The sequence below is a fragment of the Cavia porcellus genome, unplaced genomic scaffold (assembly GCF_034190915.1).
Source record: "Cavia porcellus strain 051 isolate PalLab524CR breed Dunkin Hartley unplaced genomic scaffold, mCavPor4.1 scaffold_24, whole genome shotgun sequence".
NCBI lineage: Eukaryota > Metazoa > Chordata > Mammalia > Rodentia > Caviidae > Cavia > Cavia porcellus.
The window spans coordinates 944,345-961,003 of NW_026947507.1; the positions used below are offsets into that span (position 1 = coordinate 944,345).

A 16,659-nucleotide genomic window follows, 5' to 3' on the forward strand; every position below is an offset into this window, starting at 1 on the left:
ATGCTTTTAAGAACTCTACAGCAGTTATCTCTAGTAACCTAGGGCTTTTAATGGCCTTTCACAATAATTAGAAATTTAATTAACCTCTCTGCTTTGATCAGAGTTCTCTTTCTCATTACCTTTCCCTATGCTTGTTTCTGAGGCAAGAGCTATTTCTGGGTCTTCCCTTGTCAGCCATAAAGTACTGTTTATGCTTAATTTAATCTGACACAGCAGTAAGGAAAACCTCCAATGACTCCCAGTTGATCACTGAATTAAGCACAAACTTCTCAGCATGGCATTTGGGCCATCCATAACTCCATCTAGACTGCCCTTCTGAGCTCATCTCAACTCTCCCACAGTTGAACTCCATGGCTTGTGTTTCTCAACAGGCTTTGTCTTCCTACCTGTGGTCTCTGCTTCCGTCTGAATACTTGGCCCCCATGTCGTATGCCTGCTGTCTGCTGACTCTCCCATCTTCCAGGAAGCCTGCTGATTTTTTCCCCACTCTGATCCACAACCCAATCTCTAGGATTGTATCTTTTTAAAAAAATGTTTAGCTTTATTTTATTAATATAAATACAACAGATTACTATATGAGAGAAGCAAAGCCAAATGAATTAAATCTTAATATGAATATATACGGAGAAGCTTCTACTTCCACTAAAGTTGTCTATAATAAAGCACTCTACATACTTTGTGCAGTTTACCTATAAGTATTTGGTGTGAAACAAAATTATATTTAACCAAACTTTCATTTCTCAGCGGAAAATGCTCTTTACCTGAGAGGTTGCTGAACTTTTCTGACACCGAACATCATTTTCAAAGGTGAATTACTGAGAGGGGACCAATCAGGGATATGGCCTGTCTGTTTATAATATTCCTTTGAAACTGAATGGCTCCCATTCAGGATAAGTTGCAGTATTCCAAAATTAGCCCCTCTCAATCAGGCCATACAATTAGCTTTTGCAGATGGAGTAGGAATTTGGAATGTCTTGGTGCCAAGTACTTTTTGGTATTTAGATTTTGCTACCAAATATCTTATTTCTGCAAACAACCTGTGGAGAACACCTGGCAATAGAGGAGTGCCACCTATGTCTACCAAGTTCTCTGAAAGTTGTTTCCTGGATTCTGTCAGGATTAGGGTTACGATTAGGGATTCCCTACAGAATCCAGGAAACAACTTGGAATCCAGTATTAACATGGTGACTGATTTCTCTTCATTTTCTTGTTCTAAAAGAATTTCCACAACTGAATCACTCACTGATACCAAGACATGTTAAAATCTTTTCCCCATCTAATGGATAGTTGACACTGGGTTATGGCAAGGAACGTTCATCATTCCCATCAGTATTCAGTTTTGCTGCTTGAATTTTGAGTCCATGCTTTGGATCACAAAGCAAGTGTGCACTTTAATGTCCTCTGAGATACCTTGTGGAACTGAACCCATCACTGAGGGGAGGCTTTTTCTTTAGCAGTGCTAATGTCCACAGTACAAATTTCAACAGCTGAGTTTTTAACTCCTAATGCAAAGTTTGTCCTTTGGGGGTAGAGGCCCTGATTATAATTTAGTACTGGAGTTTTTTAATATATAGCTAATACCAGGCTTTCCCTATCTCCACAATTCAGGACCATGGCAGAGTTAATTGCAAGAGCCATGAATGACTTGGAGCTAGCAAGACATTTGCAAAATATTTGAAAATAACTTGAGTGAGAGTCTCTTTGAATTGGGAAGGATATAAGACTGCGTCGATAATCACAATTGGCAGTCTCTGGGGTTCACCAACAGATACCTAAAATATAGTATGTGAATAAATTCCTTTAGGTAAGAATATAACTCTTCTGCATAGATATTATACTAAATATCTTGATAGGCTTAGGCAGTGCAATTTTTTTAAAAAATCACATCAGGAATTAAATATCTTGGATCCACATTTGGCGATCTCATAAGTTGATCACTACTGCCATCTCCTCATGACCAATGTCCAGGCCCTCATAGAATAGGTGGCTCAGCCAGAAGCTGCTGGAGCAGGGAAGATCTCTACAGGCCCAGGACAGCAGGTGCTCAGGACCCCTGGGTTGTGTTCAGTGAAAATTCAAAAGAATTGAGTCTTGAATTTGCACATAAATGTATAACTTGTTACAGTTACATTTGTGTGATATTATGCATCTATCTTATCTGCTTTTGGATTACAGATTTTTAAAAAAAGAAACATTTTACTCATTGCATATCCTTCAGCAATTAAGATAGCATATTATCACCAGCAGTATCAACCATTTCTGAGTTCTTACATTGTAATCTTCATATTATTAGGCCAAATTAGGAAATGAAATCTGAGGAAGATTAAGTGAGTTCCTCAGCTCCATAGCTGGACAGTTATGTTGGATTGTACTGTACAAGAAGCTAGGCATGACAATGTGCAAGAACAGATTGCTGTCATCACCACTACCCATGTCTTTGAGAAGGCAGGCCAACATTTCCAAAGGAGAATAATGAAAAATGCATTTCTGAACCTCTGACTGCGCATATTGACTAATTCTTAGTAGTAATGTGTGACCTATGAGGTTTTATCAGGTGTCCCACTTGGTGACAGCAGTTCCCCAACAGCCTGCAGTTGGGATCTACTCAATCATTAGAGCATCCATAGGACTTGAGCTTTGTTACTAAAATTGATCATTTTATTGTGATTCTTTGACAATTTATGAAGTTTCCTCAAAAACTTAACACCTGCAAATTTGAGGCCTTTTCTGGAGCTTCCTTTGTGCTCTGGAATGACTTTTTGGTCCTTTACCCTGGTAAAAAGAGGAGATACTTACCATCCTGATTTGGTATCTCATAGTCATCGACCTTCTTCAAAGCATCAGAAAGAGTGCCAGGCTCATCTCCGGGCTATTTGTCCAGGCAATGTGTCCTTCAAGGCCAGCATGAATGATGGGAACTAGTGAAGGGACATGTAAGGCACAAAGAGTAGGGTGGGTCACCCAGTAGGCAGAGGATGGTTGAGGATCATGTTGAGGAGGTAGAGGTGTTAAAGGAGAGAAGTATAATATCAAGCCTGTTTGACTGGTGATCCCATTTTCTTGCTCCATATTATTTTCCTTTCCTCAGTCTACTTTCTGCTGCTATAACAGAATGTCAGAGACTGAATAATTTAAAAGCAATAAAAGTTTGTTTGGCTCATGATTCTGAAGGGTGGGATATTGAAACACAAGGTCCTAGCATCTGATCAGGGACTCAATGCTGCATCGTCACATGGTGGAAGGGCAAGCAATAAAAGAAGAAAGTGGGAACCAAACTGATCCTTTTTAACAGGCACCAACTCCTGTAATAACCATCCCACTCCCATGATAATGACATTAATCCATTCATGAGGACAGACCCACCCCATGACCCAATAATCATATACCGTCACAATGCCAATTAAATTTCAACATAATTTTTAGGGGGATATTCAAACCACAGCATCTCCTTCCTAGGTAAAAATGTGACTTCTTTGTACTAAGGGAAATAGAGAAGTTGAGGTTGCCAGTGAGGGTGACCTGGGTTTCTTCCCTTCAGCCCCAGCTTTATCATCTACTCTCTTCCAACCACCCATGTCTGCGGCTTCTACTTGTGTTAACTGATATGGGGTCCAGTAGATGGCAGATACTACAAGTGAACCACATAAGTGTGTGGCATCTCTGTGTTTTTCCAAATTATCCCATGGCTGATGAGTCGCTCTGTGCTGGTTGTGATCCAGCCATGAGCACACCTGACTATAGGTCAAGGGCGCCTGCAGGGTAAGGACTTGTCTTCTCAGAAATCATCTGGGGCTTGCAGAACCAGTGAGATGGTCCCTTTTTGGGCCAGCTCCGGATCGGATTTAATTCAAGGCCTTTAGAGGATTAAACTGGAATGCATCGTCAGAGTATGATATCAGCATAAGTCTTTCTATTCTTTCTCCTGTGCATCTTTTTCCTTTTCACTTTCTATTTCCATTTCTTTTTGGTTTAATCTCTTATGCTCCTATATGCCTCCATTCTGCCATGCATTAGCACATTTTTTTCTTTTCTGCTTTTGTTTCCTTGCTTGTATTTCAATCCTCTGTGTTTTTCATGTGGTTGTCAAGCCTATATTGGACCTGGAGGATATTGCTGTTGGGTGAGTGAGTATCTTTTTAATATTAAAGCTTGGTTCTCAGGGTAGTGGCATAGGAAGGTGCTTCGGACATTGTTTTAGGTGCTATTCTTATTGATGAAACAAAATACACTCAAATACTCAAAGGCAAGAAAGGAAAGCTTTATTTAGTTCATAGTTTGTACAAGTTTCAGTCCTCCACACTCAGCTGGCTCCAAGGCAAGGTGGCACGGCAGAGGGGCAACCATTCATGGCAGCAGAAGACAGCAAAGCAACAAGAAAAAAAGAGGAAACAAGCTATTTTCTACCCTTTTTAATTTATCTAGAATGCTGGGATTAGGGTGGTGCCAATACAATCAGTAGATTGATTCAACCATCATTCCCCCTTAATCCTAGCATATTTAACCCCAGTATTACACTGTGAGTCAAAAACAAACACTGGATTCAGCTGTCTCCAAAAAACCCATTCCCCCATAACTGAATGTGCCCCCGGGCACAAACCGTAATGGATCTGTAACAGCTAAAGACCAGCGGGAAGTCCTCGGGTTACTGAGACTGTGACCGCAGAGGGATTGTGAGAATCACTCTCTTCTTCAGTCAGTCTATTTCACTTTCCCATTTCTCTGCTTTCTCCTCTCAACCTGTCAGCAAAGACCCAAGAGGCCAAATCCTAGGTCATAAAAGAGATGGTACAGACCCTCCGTACTTGCCAATATACTAAGACTTGATCTCCACTGTTCTGAAATCCTCAGAAGGGTTTGTCAGACACTCTATTGCATTTGGATGCAGCTTACTGAACTTGGATATCAACTCCCAAAACTGAGGGAAGTAAACCTTTTATTTACGAATAGCCTTTTCCAGGTCTTTCATTATAGTAGCATGAACCTGATTAATATAGGCACTGAAAGAAAAAAGGACTTAAAGGAACTATGTGTAAACTGCTGGAGAGCAACAAATTATTATTTATATACTTTGAGAATGACATGAAAATTGAAACTAATTAAGACTTTATTGCTTCTTCTTCCTGAAATATGCTATCCCACATTTCAAATATGCTTTTCTACCTAAATATGGACAACAAAGTCTTTGCCATTATGCAGTGTCACTTCCTGTCATTGTGATAGACTTTGTTATAGAAATTGTTTTTAAATGTTCATTGTATCTCCTGTAATACCATCACATGATTATCATCATAGAAAGTCTTGACAATGCAAAAAGTATATATAAAAGTAAGAATCATCCATAATTTTATGTACTAGAGATAATCACTGTCAGCATTTTGATTTACCATGTTCCTTTCAGGCTTTTTACTCTCATGTATATTCTTATTTTTTTGCATAATTGCAACTATTCTATGTCTGCAATTTTGTGTTCTGCCCTTTCACTTATTATGTTGTCAGCAATTTTTCATATCATTAAAATAGTATTTGCAAATGTCATATGTGAAGTTCTATGATTAACTTAACTGTCTTGCTATTGTTGGTTGCTTGGGTTACCTTAAAATTTATATCATTATGAATAATGCAATAAGGAACTCCCATGTACCTAATTCTTTGCTTCAAACACTGATTTCTTCTTTGGGAAGGATTTCTAAAAGGAAAATTATTGGACCAAAGATATTAACTTTAAAGATATTTAGTTGATTTTCCAAAAGAATAAATTTCTACATAATTTACTTGCAGGGTATAAGAAAAATTATCTTAGCAAAGGGGACTTTTGGCCAACATAGATTATTATTCTTTAAAACATTTCCAAATGTGAAAGAAGAAACAAGTTTTTGGTAGTATTAATTCCCAATATTTGATTACAAGTAAAAGCCACCTACATTTCTTTTTTTAAAAAAAATTGTATTTTCTCTTAAGAAATATCATACATTTTCAAATAAAATGTGATTCTTTTAAATAATAAAAACTAGTACTCATACTTTTTTGTTTTTGTCTTCTTGAGACAGAGTTTTCACTATGCAGTTCAGGCTAGCCTTGAACACATTTTCTAGCCTAAACTTGCAGCAATCCTCCTGCCTCAACCTCCCAAGTACTGGGTTTACAAGCACGTGCTACCATACCCAACCTACACATACATTTTTATTGTGAAATTTTAATTCATTCTCTTATCCATTTGTTCATCTATTAATAAATGCATGAACAAATAATACTATCTTCTAGGCACACCTTTATCTAGGACCTAGGAATAAAGTCCCTGTCCTCTAGCAGTTTGGTAGGAAGAGGGTTATTATATGATGAATGTTAACTAAGAAAATGAATCAAAGAAGGATCTCAGAAGAACTGGAAATGCAGTTTAAAACTAGTGGGCTGGGTAAGTACCCACTCAGAAGACTTTCTTAAAGATCTGAGGGAACTTAACAAATGAATCATACAGGAATTTGGTGAACATATTCCAGGCAAGAGGATCAACAAGTGCAAAGTTCTAGGCAGAAAAAGATCTGGCCTGATGGGTGCAGAAAAAGGAGGCTGGCATGCTTGGAACACAGTGAAAAAGGAAGAGGGCTGTTGAAGATGAAATCGTATGGGTAAGGGGAGCTGGAATGTGAAGGTTCTTTTAAGTAGCTCTGGAAACTTTGACTTTGTGTAAGACTGAGTTGGAAAGCCATCAATTGTATTAGTCAGCTATGATTGCCTAATACTGCATAAAAAATTCCAAATTTTAAATGGTTAATAATAAACTTTATTATTCATTCATCATGGAGGCTCTACTTCAAGCCAAACATTGAATTTCTAATAACTCTAATTGCTTCTTCATTTTGCAATGAAGCCAGAGTGTGTTCTTTCGATGGTGAACAGCAGGAAGAGCAACAGGAAAGCCAGCAAGCATCCTTAAAACTTTGCTCATGTCAGATCTGCTCACGTTCCAACTGGTCAAAGCAAGTCACTTGACCAAACCCAACATCAATGGAGTAAGGAAGCAATATAATCTACTAGTGGGGTTTTTTAAGCAGAGAACTGAACTGATTTTCTTGCTCAAAAGATCACTTTTAAAGCTTCCAGACTACCATTGTTTGTAATTCAGTATCCTGCATTTCTTGGGTTCATTTTCAAATAGTTAAAACAGAATTTTTGTAATCTGGGTTTTCTTACTTCATGGGATGCAGTGTGCACAGGGATAATACTTTCCCACTTAAAATCATATCCAAAAGTTATTGATCCCTGAATCTTACTTGGATATTTGCTAATGCACTAGATTTGCTGAAATTCCCTGGTACCATTTTGGGAACAAGAGAAGTCTGTCAGTTAGATGGAAGTAATAAAAACACCGTTATAGGGGACTTAAATAAATAAAGGATTTACTTGTCTCAGACAAAACATATTTGGAGGCAAGAAGTCTAGAGTTCACAATGACATCAGTATTCTATCTTCTTTCTCTATTTGCATTCTGCTACCTGTGGCATGTAGATTTCCTCCTCTCAGTGGAGAGATGGCTACTTTAGTCATTACATCCATGTTTCAGGTAGTTTGAACAGCAGGAAGGCAGTAGGCTCAAGTGTACAGTTGCCTCTGTTGACATTCAGAGCATTCCAAGCATTCCCAGCATTCCCTGCTTGTTGGTATCTCTTAGAGCAAGTGGGAAGGATTGTGAATGACTCTTCAGGAGTCCATTCACAGAGTTCACACTGTAAAGAAAAGTGGAGGGAGATTGTTGTGGTCAACTTAATGCCAGCTAGATTACATCAGCATGGCACTGAGTGAAGATGTTTCACCTGAGGAAAGTTGCCAGGATAAATAGGTGGAGAAGAAGAGAGGTGTTGAGGTGTTAATGCGTTATTGCATTGCGTTGAGGTATTTTGGGTTCTTCTACATATTGTTGTTTGAGCCGTTGGTTCTCCTGGAGAAGGTTTGGTCCTCACATTGAGCATTGTTTCCTGGCTCCGGAGGGGAAGATGTGTGCCGCTTGGTCTCCAGGATGGGCTTGTCACACTGGCTTCATGACATGTATCCGACTGTGCTTGTTGGAGGAGTTCGGGGCCTCTGTGAGGCTGAGGATGGCTGTGGTGCCTTTCAGGACAGCCCTGGTCTTTATTGTGAGTGTGACTTCTTGGCTCCAGCATAGAACCCTCATCCCACCAGCACAGCTCCTTCATCCTGCTGGCATAGACTTTCTGGCTTCCACCACTGACCTTTGGGCCTTCCCGGCACGGATCCATAAAGAGACTGGCGTGAGTCCTTCTTGTGGGCTCTGGACCTCCAGTTGGACTCATGGGAGGCCTTGTCATGAGCTCTGGGTTTTTATCTGGACTCATGTGGGACATTGCTGTGGGATTCAGGCCCTTGACTAAATATTTTATGTCTTTGGTGTTACAGATAGATTTCCTGCATTTTCCCATGTTAACTCTCAGTGACCATTATAAAAATAATATTATAAACTCCATGTCCTGATCCTAATTGTTCTCTGCACAACCTGTAACTACAACAGAGATCAAACAAAAGGGCCATGTATGAGAGAGCCAGCATTTCCACCATTTGGCATCAAAGGTCCTTGAATCTCCCAGGAATTGAGTAGGCATGAGAGCTGTTAATCTGGTTTGAATTTTTTTGCTCAGTGAATGACACAGGACTGGTCCTCCTACCTGGGCATGGTCAGGAACTATGCAATTTTATATTTCTTTTAAAATTTAATCTAAATTTTAATAGATTATTTTTAGAGAAGTTTTAGGTTTATAACTGAAGTGAACAGATGGTATAGAGTTCTAATATAGCTTCTGCCTCTACACACACACAGCCTCTCCCTCTAGTGTCACCTTGCATCAGAGTAGTACATCTGTTAGAATTATAAACATATTGACCTGTCATTCTTATCCAAAGTTCATGATTTGCATTACAGCTCATTCTTATTACTGAACTGATCAAGACTCTCTTTTTGATCAAACTATACTGAGGTCCCTCTAGGCCTTCTTTTTGATAAGGGCTCCATATTGGCCTTTGTCCTGCCTTTGCTATACTTACTAACATTCCTTAAAACACTGCTAAGTCAACTTCATGAGAACCCTGCCCTTCCCAAAAAATGATCAACCTGAATAAATAATCATATTCCTATTTCCCCAACACTTAGTATCTGGTCACCCTGCCTTCCCTTAGCAACAATCCTGTGAAGTTAACTTATCAAGAATTCCACTTACCTTTGATGTCTCTTGTGAGTAATTTCCATCCACTGACACTCTCACTGCACACTGGCTAGAAATCCCCAGCCGTCTTTGGAGTTAAGCCTTGCCTCTCTCCCCTAGTCTTAACAAGTATCAGAGTAGTCCTGAATAAAGCCATTCTTTAAAAAGTGCTAGAAATTTTTTGTCTTTATTCTTGGGGTTTGGACAAATATATAATGTCATAAAGCCAACATGATAGTATCATACAGAGTAGTTTCACTGCCCTAAATATCTTTTGTGCTCTGCATTTTTGGCCCTCCTCATTTCTAACCTCTGGCAACTACTGAATATTTTCATTTTGTTAGACTCAGGCATGCAAAAAGATCCTGGTCCTGGATATACTTTGAGAGTGAAGGACGTCCTGTGACTCAGTTTGGCCAAAGACACTTAAGGCAGAGTGTTCCTCACATTACAGAAACACCAAATATGGAGGACACTGGTGTCCATGGGAGCTGGGATTTCAGGAAAGTTGTGGATCACAGAAACTGGTGGGAGACCAGAGTGAAAAGTAGATCAGAAGAGAGCAAAGGGAAGCCTCCTGTTCTTGGTGTCAAAAAACTGGAAAACTCAAAAAAGATTTGGAAACACTTAGAAGAACTGGTAAAGAGCAAAATCTAGTACTGTCTGGCTTATTTCTTTATGAAAAGTTGACCAATTGCACCAAAGCCATTTTTGAGTTATACTATTTTTTTCCAATTTATTTGTTATTTCATTTTTCAAATTAAATCTTTATCACATCTATATGTGCTTCTAATTTGTCTAATCATTGATCCATAAGCTTCAGATTGCTTTGTTAAGTTCCAAAAAAAAAAAAAAAAAAAAAAACCTGTTGCTGTTTCAATTATGAATGGCGAGTATGTTTGTCAGTTTTTATTGCTAGGAAAAAATGCTTAATATACACAGCTTTATAGAAGAAATGGTTTATTTTTGCCTTACAATTTCAGAAGATTTAGTCTCTGGTCAGCCAGCTCAAAGGTAGAATCATCATGATGGGAGGGTATGACGGAGAGAAGTTCCTCAACTTGAGGCATCCAGGAAGCAGAGAGGCAGAGAAAGATTCACACAAGAAGGGGCCAGGGACCAGATACAGTCCCTAGGGCCATGTCACCATTTTCCACTTCCTCCAACTAGGTGTCACCTCTTAATAGCCCATTCTGTAAAGAATACATTAGTGACTCAAATCATTGATGAAGTTAGTGTCCTCCAATCCAATCACCTCTCCAGGAGTCTCTTAGTCCTGTGAGGTTGATAACCAAGAGTACCTAGCACTGAGAAGAATTGGCATCTTTATTTTGTACCACCACTGTTTTATAGATATTAAATGAAAATGAGTAATCTTCAAGTAGTATTTGGAAACCAATATCCTGACTCTTGGAAGGATATAAGACAGGGAAAGTTAGACAAATGGATACATTTAGAAGAAATGGCTTTTTCTCTGCTCTTTTTTTTTATAAGCTACTGATTTCTAAGATAACATGCCCCGCTCACCCTTAAGGCATTCCCCTACTAGTATCTATTTCCCCTCACCACCAGCCCTCCAACACACACCATGGAGGAATGAGAGGAAGCTTACATAAGATTGATTTTGTTAATTAAAAAATTGAGTTCAATTAGGCAAGTAAAAGATGTAACTCTTAATTCTTCATGGTGTGCAGAATTATACCACAGATACCCTTTTTTGAAAGCAGATGCCAGCCGGCATCCTTGTGTCGCTCTGTTTTACCCTTTAGTGCACTCTGGAGCTCTCTCTCCTCCCCTTTTTTCTTTTGACTGCCTGACTTGGGACATTGATAAACTGCCTGGGTCATCTGGAAGTGGTGTCTGAGACGCGGGTTCTCTCTTCTTCGCTCAGCAACGTCAGACCCCGTCTGTGCTTGGCAAAAGGTGATGTGCTCAAGTCTCACTCCAGAGGCTTGTTCGGTCCTGTCCAGGTCGCTGCCTGCACGGGGCTGAGGGGCGAGACTTGGTCTCATCTCTGGTTACTGAGGATAATCGAGGAGTTCTGGTCTCCTTCCAGCACCATCGTCCCCCTGCTTTATGGGCTTGAGTCATAGTTAGGAAGCTAAAAGCACTATCCTTGGGACCAGAGCGGACATTGGGAGTTCACTACCCACTGCAGTCCATGCATCCCTGAGGCCTGCGAAGGTGACAGCCACATGACCACGTGTACCCTCGCAGAGAAAGCAATGTGTCTACCCTGCGCTGTGCTTGCCTGACACATGTTTTCAAACTGCCAGGAGGGTCATGGATACAGCTCAGTGGCACAGTGCCTGCTTGGCAAGCACAAGGTTCTGAGTTCGATTCTTGGTACCAAAATAAGTAAAAATGCCAGGAAATCCAGTTTTTTGTTTTTCCTTTGCCAACAATCAGTCCCAATTTTCCACTTAGTATTTCAAACAACTTTAGCAGAAGGGGGGAAAAATGAGTGAAATATACTAGCTGACTTTTGTTCTGGGTCCAAACTGGACAGATGTGGAAAATATCCGAATAGGAATTAAAAGTTCACAGTTTGCTGTGTAATGAAATTATCATCTTCTGTGTCTCTTACCATAAAATTACTGAGTTACTATAAAATGATTCAAGGTATCACAGCAATAAAACTGCCCCAATCTAGGTATTAAAGTGCTTCCCATATTAAAAAAAAAAAAAAAAAAAAAAAGAAAGCAGATGATTGTCTTAAAGCTGGTGAGTCTCTTGGTTCTGTTGTGGTCTCATTCCAGATGTTGAGAATTAGCCATTGCTAGTGGAGGTCTGGAATGCAGCCCTCCATTATTATTGCTATGACTATCATTCTGCAAAGGAAAATGGAAGCTGTGCTCCTGGACTGGGTGGTGAGAATTATTGCTGGCAAAACTTAACAACCAGGCTTTTTAGTAGGAATTTTGCATCTGTCACATTTGGGCCTGTGTGTTTTGTTGGTTTTGTCCATGGGAAGGCAGAAGGGAAAGGCCATTATTAGAGTAACTCTTTCTCCTGTTCTCATTCCCCTCCCTGGGTTGGCCCCCTCCATAAACCCTTAAGGACTGTTGTTCCTCCCTCCCCCAATACTCACTCAGAACATTAACTTAGCTTTTTTCTTAGCCTTTTGATGTGCTGATGTGGACAATGACTGTGGGCTGAGGTGACACCTTATTTTTCCAGAGATGTGGGAGTACTGAAGCTTGACATCCTTATTTGCTATCATGAAAACTATTTGAAAGGGAAAGAAGAAAATTGATTGGTGAGCAAGCTTAGATTGATGAGCATGAGCAAGGGCTTCAGGAGACCCTGGGAAATTCAGGCACTGGCTCTTATCCATCAATTCTGTCTTCCCTTCCCAAGTTTGAAGACTCTTTAGTAAATACAACACACTTGCTATCTGTAATAGGTGACAGAAAACAATTTTCCCTGATGCTAGGACTGCCATTTACTTTTAAAACTGAGCTAAAATATATGTGACATAAATTTTCTATCTTAACCATTTGAAGTATAATTCAGTGACAATAAACACATTTACATTTTCATGCAACTATTGCTATTATGCATCTCCAAAATTCCAGGGCACAAAATAGACATTCTATATCTTTTAAACATGAACTCCCTCCAACAAGCCCCTGGTAACCTCTAGTCTTCTTGTTTCTATGTATTTGCTATTCTAGGTGTTTCAGATAAGTGGATTCATATGATATTTGCCCTTTAGTATCTGACTTACTTCCCCTAGCATATCCCCAGGGTTCATCATGTTGTAGTGTGTGTCAAAACTATTGTTATCCTCTCCAGCATTCTAAAGCTGAAGCTTTCACTTTTTCATAGAAAAAAAACCCAGAAAAGTACATAAAGAACTATAACATAAGAACTATATAGGGAACTGTTAATATAAAGAATTATAATAAAATATTATATATATATATATATATATATATATATATATATATATCTTAAACCCATTTGCAGTTTTAAAAAAATAAGTGCAACTCACTGCTGGCATTCATTCACTGTTTAGGACTTGAGAATTATAATATTCTATAAATTAAAATACTGTTACTAAAAACAGGGTGCTATAAATAGAATGCTGTCTTTTGTTTCCAAAGACTATTGTTATACTAGAGTGATGTGAAAATAATAAAAGTGAGATATTTCATGGCCAATTTTGGGGATAAGTTTAGGGTAATTTGTGAATTATCCCAGGGTACACTGCAGCTGCAAGAGCTGTCAGAAACTATTTTCAGGGTAGACAGGTAAATGGGTCGAGTTTGAATAGTATTCCATTTTATGTATATATCATATTTTAAAAATCCAATCATCTTTTGATAGATGTCCAGCTTATTTCCACTTTTTGGCTAATATAAATAATGCTGCTATGAACAATGTTTGAGTTCACAACTGTTTGAGTCTTTTAAGGTATACAAGTAGAATTGTTGCATCATATAGTGTGAAATTTTTTGAGGAACTCCTGAAGTGTCTTCCACGGAAGCTGCACCATTTTATATCCCTGCTAGCCATGTACAGTTTCCCATTCTTCACACATTCACCAACACATTACTTCCTCTTTCATTTTTTTTTGATAATAGCACTCCCAACGTGTGTGTCATAACATCTCATTTTGATTTTGATTTACCTGTCCCAAATGACTAGTGATATTGAATGTCTTGTTTGTGCTTACTGGCTGTATACCTTTTTTGGAGAAATATCTATTCAGATCTTTTATCCAATTTTCAATTAAGCTGTTTGTTTTTTAAAAATTTTTATTATAGGATTTTTTTCTGGATATTAAACCCAGTATTAATCAGCTTTTCACTCCCTTAACAAGTATGTGAGGAAAAACATTTTCAAGGAGGAGAGATTTATTTTAGCTTTTGGTTTCAGAAGTTTCAGCCCATGGTTAGCTGGTCCAAAGCCAGAGCATCATGGGGAGAGGCAATGGTGGAGGGAAGCTTCCAGTCCAATGGCTGCTGGAAAGCAAAAAAGGAATCCTGGTGAGAGCCAGAGTGGAATGCACTGGGGACGAGATAGAGTCCTGACGTGGTACCCCCATCACCCATCCTTTCAACTCACCTTGGAAAACACTTTGAATCCCAACCATCACAATGCCTTATCAGATAGGTGATTTGCAAATATTTTTTGACCTCTGTAAGTGGCTTTTGCTTTCTTGATTGTGCCCATTAGTGAACAGACATTTAGTTTTGGTGAAATTCACTTTATCAGTGTTTTCTTCTCTTCCCTGTTTTTGGTGAAGCCAAGAAATTATTGACAAATGAAATATCATGATGCTTTTACCCTGCATTTGCCATTTGGCATTTTATATGTAATATTTTTTTTCAATTTTTAAAAATTTTTTTTTGTCCATGGTATAAGGCAAGGCTCAATTTCATCTTTTGTGTGTAGATTTCCAGGATTATTTTTGCATCACTTATTAAGTATACCATTTCTGCCCAACTGAGCTGTCTTGGCATCCTTGTTGAAAATCTAAGGACTATATCTGTAAGTTTCAATTCCATTTTTGAGCATCATGATTTTGTTTTTAATAATATTACCAAAGTTATTACTGAATCAGAGAAGCAGATTTTCTTGAGTTAATAGTAATTTATCATTCTATGTAATACTATGAATTAGAATATTTCTAACGTCTTTATACATTTCCTATTGATATTTATTGTTGATGATACTGTCATTTTCCTAAATGTGTGGGTTTAAATTCTTTATTTCTTTACAAAGTGTACAGTAACTATTTCATTACTTTAATGCCAAAATTCTCAGATGAACCTCAGAGAGGTCTAGGACTTTTGGAATGCTGTGACCTCAGTTCATGAAATAATGATGAACAAAGATAAATATGATCATATTTCCATCCTCACTGAACATTTGGTCTGGTGAAAAAGACAGGTATCATCCCACATGGATACATACATCCATATAAAATTACAGCTTTGGTACATTTTAGAATGAAGTAGTAAGTGTTGAGAGGGATTTTTTTTCTATACTGGAGATTGAAACCAAGGCTTTCTCACTAAGCTATATCACCAGTCCCTTTCAAATTCTGAGACAGAATCTCAGTAAGTTGCTTTGGCTGGGCTTGAACTGGCAATCTTCTACCTCAACTCCCAGAGTACTGGGACTATGCATGTAGATCACTACCTCCAGCTACTATGAAGGGATCTGCAAGAAGAGAGTTTGCTAAATTTGTGAGCCAGAATCTGTTTTGGATGGAGCTTGGAATGGTCAAGATGTAGAAAGACAGTTTGACTGTCAAATCCTACTTAGAGATTGCATAAAGCAAGGATTGCAGAAGGTTCACTGGACTTAATGATATAAGGATCACTGAATAGAGTTGGTGGCATCAGTGGAGAGCTGGGAGGGAAGTCATTTGGAACACAGATGAGAAGCTGAAATGGAGCCTGTGGTCTTTGGTTGTGCCTCAGTTTATGGAACATTCCCTCAGCTGGGAGTCTTAGAAAAATTTGTGATTTGCAGTGTGACCAATGACAAATAATGTAACCCTCTCCCACCTCAGATTCCCTCCTCAGTTTTATGGAATATAGCCCAGGCTAATGAGAGATGAAAGAGCTTTGGGAATTATGGCTTAAATTATTCTTTAGAGACTCTAAACTTTAAAGGCCAATTAAATGTGTTCCACAAATTATAATCAGTAATCAGTAATTTGAGATGTATTTAATCCTCCTACTGCTTGAGCATCATAGTTTAACCAACATATTACTCAGATGTATGGCTGACTGGTAGCTACCATTCATGCTGCTGCCTAACATCATGAGAGAGGATTGTACCAAAAGATCAAAACGCAAAATTCAAAGTGTGGTTTCTGCACAATGCATATCACTTTCACAGCATTCTGAAGTAAAGAAATCTTAAATTGGACCATTGTAAACAGCACTGTCTGTATTGTAAAGCAATTTTCTCCATTAAAGATGTGATCTCCCTTGTACCCCAGGAAGGTTCTTACTTTACTTTTTGTTTTGTTTTGTGTTAGACAGGGATTTCCCTCTTTTAAATCTGGTCAAAATGAGGCAGTCCCTAGTTATGCTGTCTTGTGATTTTGGTTTAGAAAAAAATTCAAAGTCCTATGATTTGTCTGAGAACTTACTTATTTAAGCATAAAGAGCAGTATTGTTTGAGTCATGCTAGCACTGGTGTGGAAGAAAAGGGCAAAGCTGGTTTTGTTTGTTTTCTAATGATCAGGAGGTACACTGGAGAAGATTGCCCTCCAGTAATTATGCTCCCAAGTTAAGGGAGGGAGTCAAAATTCCTTAGCATTTTAGAAGTTCTGGCAGTGTGACTCACTCCATATGTTTAATGATAAACATGGTAAGCTTTTTTATTTCTCTATCAGATTAATTTCTTAGAGTGGCACAGTGGTGAGTAATAGAACATTAAGAGATAAAAATGAAAGTGGTGGACACACAGTTGTCACACA

General features: G+C 38.6%; 1 pseudogene; it reads right to left on the minus strand.

The window, feature by feature from the left end:
• Nucleotides 1-733: 733 nt before the first annotated feature.
• LOC100730789 (actin-related protein 10-like) lies at nucleotides 734-2,823 on the minus strand (annotated as a pseudogene).
• Nucleotides 2,824-16,659: the final 13,836 nt, after the last annotated feature.